Source organism: Physella acuta, unplaced genomic scaffold, assembly GCF_028476545.2.
Source record: "Physella acuta isolate Inbredline_101_S28 unplaced genomic scaffold, ASM2847654v3 ptg002027l, whole genome shotgun sequence".
Classification (NCBI taxonomy): Eukaryota; Metazoa; Mollusca; class Gastropoda; family Physidae; genus Physella; species Physella acuta.
In genome coordinates, this window is record NW_026733531.1 from 40436 (window position 1) to 48711 (window position 8276).

Below are 8276 nucleotides of genomic sequence, written 5' to 3' on the forward strand. Positions count from 1 at the left end.
ACATACACACACATCTACACACATATTTATATATTTTTGTGGGTCTTTATTAATGATATAGGTCTTATGCAATCATTACACAATTTATATTTGACACACAAATGTTAATGTTGATATACATCTTTGTAAAGAATTCTACTTTTTTATGAACACCAAAGATCATATTTATGTCATTTATTTATCACAATCATGGATTCAATATTTTATGTCTTAATTTTATACCAATTCATGTATGCCCAATAAAATAATATTGAATTATTTATAAGATTTTTTCTGTTTTATTCTATGAATTTTGTGATACAGTAAGAAGTGTTAAAATTGTGTGATGTTGTCAGAGGCGTCGCGAGGCGGGTGCGGTGGGTGCGAACCGCAATGGGTGACACCATTTATGGGGGTGACACCAAGACACAAAAAAATTCAAGATTTATATGAATCATTTTTTTTTGCCAGTTCAATGAATAGTTAATTAGTTAAAATTATTTTAAGTACATATTTGCAATCTCGTGACACCATGACGTAAACATTCAAACAATAGAGAAAACAATGCTACTACACTCAGTAGTATTAACAACCGACGACAGATAACCATCATTAGAATAAAATGTGAACACTTTAAAGCTTTTACCAGGTGGGGGGGGGGGGATGACACCAACTGCAAAATTTACAGAGAAATATAAGGGGGGGGGGGTTGACACAATGAAATGCCGCACCGGGTGAATCCCGATCTAGCGACGCCACAGGATTGTGTTCTGAATGAGAAAAGGGGGGGGGGGGGGGTAGTATTTTAATTTGAATGTTTTGTTAAGTTGTCTTGTGGTTTGATGGCAATTCAGGTTCCTCCATGGGGCAGGGTGGGGACGTACGGGGGTAGGGCGAGAGTTGCGACTGGTTGGGATTATAACGAGAAGATTCGTTGCCACCAGCAGGTAATTGGGGTAGGAGAGGATGTAAGTGAGGTGGGAGGGGTGGGACATTTAGGGATGACAAGTAGGTCTGGGGGGGGGGGGGGATAGGACAAATATGGCAAAAGGACAAGCAAAACTGTGCTGTGAGGGGGGTAGGACAACTAAGGCAACAGGACATGTAGGACTGTGAGGGGATAGGACAATTACGACAACAGGACATGTTGGACAGCTATTACTGTAGAACAGAAAGTTCCAATAACATAGGCACAATGTAACTACAAGTGTAGAAGTAGAACAATCGCTAATACAGGTAAAGGGAAACAACTGCAATAAGAAGCTTGGTGTTTGTATTTTAAGAGTTATCTCGCCTGTATTGTCTTGAAAGTTTTCTCTTCTCGATTTGCTTCATACGTGTTAATTGCCCCAGAACAATATGCATAGAAGACATGTTTGACTATGGACATTTTTCTCCCAGATAGATTTATATCGCCTACTAATGAGCTGCTTTCAACTTTTACAATTAAAATAATAGAAATTAAAGCTTTCAAAAAAAGAAAAAATGTGTATTCTTCGATCTAGTTCATTTTTTAAATATGCCTTTTTTAAACGGTTTAACAAGCTTTTACTGTTTTTAACAAATACACCATTGTTAAAAAGTTAATTAATGTAATCAAAACAAAACATGCGCACTATAAGCTGAAAAAAAAAGAAAAAGACGCACTGTTTAACGCATTATAATCTATGTTGAACATCATTTGCATCCATGTTGCCGTAAAAACAAATAAAACTAAGAAAAAAACAAACAAATACAGGCAAGTAGGATTCGTTTTGTTTAGCGTTGTTGTATTTGTATGGTTGTGTTTCTGGTTTGGGTTTAAAGGTGTTTGGGTTGGGGGGGGGTGCGAGGTATGGTTATCTATGTAGGTTTAAAGTAAAGGTGAGGCTTCATCAAGCCGAATGTATAGCACTTTTGGGTTCTAGATCTAATCTAGTAGTGTTGGTACTGCGTATGCTGTGGAAAAAATAAAAGCCTCTATTCAGCCATGAGAGTGAGAATATTTACACGTAGCGAAGTCTGTGAAGGTAAAAATATTTTGGACATGGCTGTATGTAATCACATGTTTTGCTGAAACATACGTTTAGATCTGGGCTACATTGGAGCTCAGGTCTTTAGATGGACACATGGTCACTTGTGGTCAGGTCTTATGACAGACCCCCTGGTCACTTGTGGTCATGTCTTATGACAGACCCCCCTGGTCACTTGTTGTCATGTCTTATGACAGACCCCCCTGGTCACTTGTGGTCATGTCTTATGACAGACCCACCCTGGTCACTTGTGGTCATGTCTTATGACAGACCCCCCTGGTCACTTGTTGTCATGTCTTATGACAGACCCCCCCTGGTCACTTGTGGTCAGGTCTTATGACAGACCCCCCTGGTCACTTGTGGTCAGGTCTTATGACAGACCCCCTGGTCACTTGTGGTCATGTCTTATGACAGACCCCCCTGGTCACTTGTGGTCAGGTCTTATGACAGACCCCCCTGGTCACTTGTGGTCAGGTCTTATGACAGACCCCCCTGGTCAATTGTTGTCATGTCTTATGACAGACCCCCCTGGTCATGTGTGGTCAGGTCTTATGACCCCCATCCCTGGTCATTTGTGATTGAATATCAAGCCCCAGATAATAAATGCCTGACCATCGTGCTTATTCATTTTTTTATGTAGGCATTGGACAATGAAAGACACTGTACTGATTCGTAATGTATTGAAAGCAGGTACGTAGTTTATTCTAGAGGTTAGTTAAATAGATTTGAGGACTTGACTAGGTAAGAATAATGTAGGTGGATAAGGCAGCTTTTGATAAAAGGTGGATTTGTTTTACATATATATATATATATATATATATATATATATATATATATATATATATATATATATATATACATACATATATATATATATATATATATATATATATATATATATATATATATATATATATATATATATATATATATATATATATATATATATATATATATATATATATATATATATATATATATATATATATATATGTATATATGTATATACACATTTGTTTTTATAGTAATTGAGTGGATGACTGTTGGTTTTCTCCTTGCCCATCTTTTTCGAATTGGTAAGTTTTTTTTTTTTTTTTTTGTTTTTTTACTTTTGTGTCTAGTTCAACATTGTCGAGTGAAATAGCACTTAGGTTTTATGGTGTAAAGGAAATATTGCCGTTACGGTATTACCTCTGGGTTCGTTCGCCGAACAGTTCGTTAAAGCGAAGTCGAATTTCCATGGCTTTTTAAAATCACATTTTTATACACCAGGTCGAGGATACATGAGGGAATGGGGTATGGTATTATTGGTAACATTTTATTTTGGTTTAATTGTACATTACTATTTCAAATAAATCACACATAAATGCGCTGACATGATTTTAAAAAATACCTTTTTGTCTTTCAGAAACTATGACTATTTAGGAAAAATATTAATAACAGCTGTTAGGCCTATATAATTGTATTATTTATTTATTTCTATTTTATAAAAAAAAAATTCCGTCACTATATACCATAAATATTGTTGATGGGATACATATTCATTGTATTTTTAGTTTCACATAAGCAATGAAATTATACTTTTTTTTAATCTTTCAGAAACTATCACAATTCAGGACGTTCTTATAGGAGTATTTATTTTGTTCATCATCTTTCACCTCTGCTGAGCTCTAGCCCACCCCCACATACAACCCAGTTGGTATTTCTTCACAATCTGTAACAAAACACGTAAGACAATTATGTTAACAGCATAGAAATACAACATTTTTTTTACATTTGTAACTGCGATACGCTAAAAACAGGAGCGATTTTGGTGAACATGGCATTTTGTTTCAGTCTTCTACTTGTTCTTCGTTATTAATTTTAGTATTGGAAGAGATTCCCTCCAACACCGTTAAGAAATATGTGACTACTTCTTATATAGGCCTGCTTTTCGTTTTGGATTTGCTTCCATAGCCTTTGTCCAGCCAAGAACAAACTATAAAGCAGAAGTTTTTAGATTTTAGATTTGTCTCTCCTAGATGAGTAGCTGTCCCCAACCTCATCTGCCCAGGGATTCGAACTCGGGGCCTTTTTGGTTCAGCAACCATGAGCTTAACCGACCCGACCACTCGGACTTTTATTTTTTTTTCAGTTAAAGTCAGTTATTAGGATCAGGATAAGGATACTAGCAAAAAGTAACAATTTACCATCAATGTATACAACTTCTTCTTTTTCTTCATTCTCATTTGTAAAACTGAAGGGAATTTTCTTCAACACAGTTTAGCATTACGTGTGAACAACTCACGGTCCATATGGCCGATTGACTCAGACTTCAGCCTGCTTTTCTTTCTGGATGATCTACCTAAGCCTTTGTCTACCCAAGAAAAAAAACATGCTAGGCAGAAGTTGTGTGATTTTTAAAAGTTTGCTCTTCTAGATAGGTTGCTGTCTGTCCCTATCTAGCGATCCTCACGAACGCAAGGGGACTCGAACGCTAACCGAAAGTCTCGAGTTCGAATTGGGGTTCAACTCAGTAGAATGTCCCTGAGTCCACCCAGCTCTTATAGGTAACTAACCAACGTGAGGGAAAGTAAAGGCGGCTGGGCATAGTGCTGACCACACTATCCATTCATATGGCGAGGTCAGTGAAACAGGTAAACTCTACTTCACTTGCCCCGTCAGGTTCCAAAAAAAGGAACTTTACTTACCCATCGAATGTTCCATAACAGAGCCACTATCCATTTAGAATAAAAGTTAGCCCTGCATAATATGTTCAGAGTTTTTCACTACTGTAGATCATCCCCCACACTAGATCTGTGTTTTTTATGGCGAACTTTTGAAAACGATTCTCGTTATACTCGAAATATTTCAAATTTCTGAAGAGACGAATATTTAGAGAGAGAGTTCTTGCTGCGTATTGTTTCTTTAAAACCAAAGATCTTGCTAGTCAGCTGCAGCTAGTTTAATCGTACAACCAGTTCTTTTGTTTGACAGATGTCGTCCCCAGACTGTCAGCAGGAGGAAAGTGAATTGTTTCCAGGTGGTAGGTTCACTTTTTGGTTCATTCTTGGTGGTAGGTTCACTTTTTGGTTCACTCTTGGTGGTAGGTTCACTTTTTGTTCACTCTTGGTGGTAGGTTCACTTTTTATTATCTCTAGGTGGTAGGTTCACTTATTGATTCACTGTTGGTGGTAGTTTCACTTTTTTATTCACTCTTGATGGTAGGTTCACTTTTTGGTTCACTCTTGATGGTAGGTTCACTTTTTCATTTACTCTTGGTAGTAGGTTCACTTTTTTAATTTACTCTTGATGGTAGATACACTTTTGGAAATTTTTCCTAGATGTTAGATTTACCTGTTATTAAATATTACAGTGCTCACTTTTATTTATTAGTATCAAGTAAAATGGGCTAGATGGTAAGAGAGCGGTGGTGGTGGTGGTGGGGGAGGGGGGTTAGAAGTCCTTTGTCCGAAGTCAGATTCTATTATATCTCTTTCGTCTTTCCATAACTATTCATATATATATATATATATATATATATATATATATATATATATATATATATATATATATATATATATATATATATTTGTATATATGATACATAATTATTCCTATATACAGTTGCCTGGTGTATCGTAATGGGTTACCTCCTAGCTCACCTGTGGCCTCCAGGTACGTGCCATGTACGAGAGTGTCATGTACGAGAGTCATGTACGAGAGTGTCATGTAGGCTACGCAGTGGCGATTAAAAGGAGAAATTAGCGAAAACATCCGAAAACTAATATATGAAATATTGCTAATAAAAGGATGAAGCATTTATATTAGAAATATGACTAATATACGGAACCCTTTCGTCGGAAACCATTAAATTTGAAAATGTTACCAACATCGCCTATTAAACAATTCTGGTAGTAACAAGATAGCGTAAATAAAATATTCCTGTTGTATACAAAGCAAGTCGTTTATTATACGAAAAAAATATAAGTTAGTACTTCATTAGTGATACTACATTTTTATTACGTATACTTACTTCACGTATACCATGATTACAAAAATGTTACATATTTTGACCCCAGGAACATTGTCAGTGCGAGATATTCTATTGGGATCCTGTGTGATGTGCTGCGTGGTTCTAGGTGGAATGGTAACAATTTTTTTTTAACAATGCTTTCTTTTGTTTTTTAACTTCTCAGTCTTTTACATAAACCCGAGTTAACTGTATTCATTTAGTTCTGGGCGTTATAAGTATTCACCACAATAAATATTAAATTCTACATATTTTTAAAAAAAAAATTAAGCCAACACACAAATTTCTAAATGCTATATCAATCTTTTAACATTATTTTTAGCCAATACAGCACAAATGTAAAGAAACCTAATTCAGGTATCAAAACGGTTGCAATGTGATGTGGTTTTAAATGGGTTTATATTTATGGTTTTTTTTTTAAATTTATATTCTGTTTATGCTTTGTTTACACGATTTCGCATGAAACTACTAAATGTAAAAAAAAAAACTTATAATAGTACATATACATTGAAACAAACACACAATTACACTCTTAGCAGTATAACACAAAGAAATGTAATATGAACAACAACAGTAATTAATAATCACAAAGATGAACACGCATGAAGAAACACACATTAGCATTCGCAAAGTTTAGGAGAATCAGGACAAAAAGCAACTTAACGAATTCTTCTGAAAGAATTTAGCTAGTTCCAACACTAGTAGCTAACTTTAATATTTGTTCAGGTTGATTACAAACTAAACTTTGTCTACAACAGAAAAATATTCATAAGCCTTTAGCGTGCTATGTAAATGCTGTGTTTTATTATAATGTTTATATTTGAGTTGCTGTTAAATTAAATACTCTTTTTATTACCATCAGAACTTTATAATTTAAAAGATTCAGTAAAACAAAAAATATCTTATGTTAATAGCATTGTCAACTACTATTTTTTCTACTTTGATTGTTTCAAATTTTTATCAATACAGGCAACATCAAGAAATTTGGTTAAAAACTCAAGATTTGAAGTCAAAGAAGAAAAAAAACCGGATGTGTTACGTGTTCCTTTGCTTTTACTATCGTCACGGATAAGCCGGGGGTAGGGTGTCGTCCAGTAAATGATGTCCCGTTCCGATGACGATTTTCTACTCCCTCCTCCCCTCTTATCAGTATTGAAAGGCAGACCCTCACCTCAGCATGACGTCATACTTCAGTCTGATCGCCCCAACACCTACGATTGTGACGTCATGTATGCACCGGCACTTAATGTTAGGCATTAAAAGATACGAGGTTGTTGAATGAAGACGTCTGTTTTGCTACATCTAATAAAGTCATAACTTGCTTAAAATGTTCTCGATTTTTGTTTGTGAAAGATATGAGTCGTTTTAGGAATGTGTGTTGGATACGATTATTGGTGTTGTTAGACGTCAGTGTTAAATGTACGGGCCTGTTTATTGTGGGCCTACAAACTGTGGGCTTTCACATTGTGGTCCTGCTGATTGTGGGCCGGCACATTGTGGGCCTACACATTGTGGGCCTACACATTGTGGGCCTACACATTGTGGGCCTACACATTGTGGTCCTGCTGATTGTGGGCCGGCACATTGTGGGCCTACACATTGTGGGCCTACACATTGTGGGCCTACACATTGTGGGCCTACACATTGTGGTCCTGCTGATTGTGGGCCGGCACATTGTGGGCCTACACATTGTGGGCCTACACATTGTGGGCCTACACATTGTGGTCCTGCTGATTGTGGGCCGGCACATTGTGGGACTTCACATTGTGGACCTTCACATTGTGGGCCTTCACATTGTAGGCCTTCACATTGTGGACCTTCACATTGTGGGCCTTCACATTGTGGACCTTCACATTGTGGGCCTTCACATTGCAGGCCTTCACATTGTGGACCTTCACATTGTGGGCCTGCTGATTGTAGGCCTTCACATTGTGGGCCTAAACATTGTGGGCCTAAACATTGTGGGCCTAAACATTGTGGCCCTGCTAAATGTGGGCCTAAACATTGTGGGCCTGCTGATTGTAGGCCTTCACATTGTGGGCCTAAACATTGTGGGCCTAAACATTGTGGCCCTGCTAAATGTGGGCCTAAACATTGTGGGCCTAAACATTGTGGACCTTCACATTGTGGGCCTAAACATTGTGGGCCTTCACATTGTGGGCCTAAACATTGTGGGCCTTCATATTGTGGGCCTAAACATTGTGGGCCTAAACATTGTGGGCCTTCACATTGTGGGCCTAAACATTGTGGTCCTGCTAAATGGACATAGAAGG

The 8276-nt window shown here is 37.1% G+C and overlaps 1 long non-coding RNA gene across 1 annotated transcript; it reads left to right on the forward strand.

The window, feature by feature from the left end:
- Window positions 1-2629: 2629 nt before the first annotated feature.
- On the forward strand, window positions 2630-7310 carry LOC131931774 (uncharacterized). Its single transcript, XR_009384348.1, has 8 exons — window positions 2630-2681; window positions 3017-3067; window positions 3591-3719; window positions 4968-5016; window positions 5598-5648; window positions 6053-6120; window positions 6326-6360; window positions 6973-7310. It is a non-coding gene; the product is annotated as an uncharacterized LOC131931774 (long non-coding RNA).
- Window positions 7311-8276: the final 966 nt, after the last annotated feature.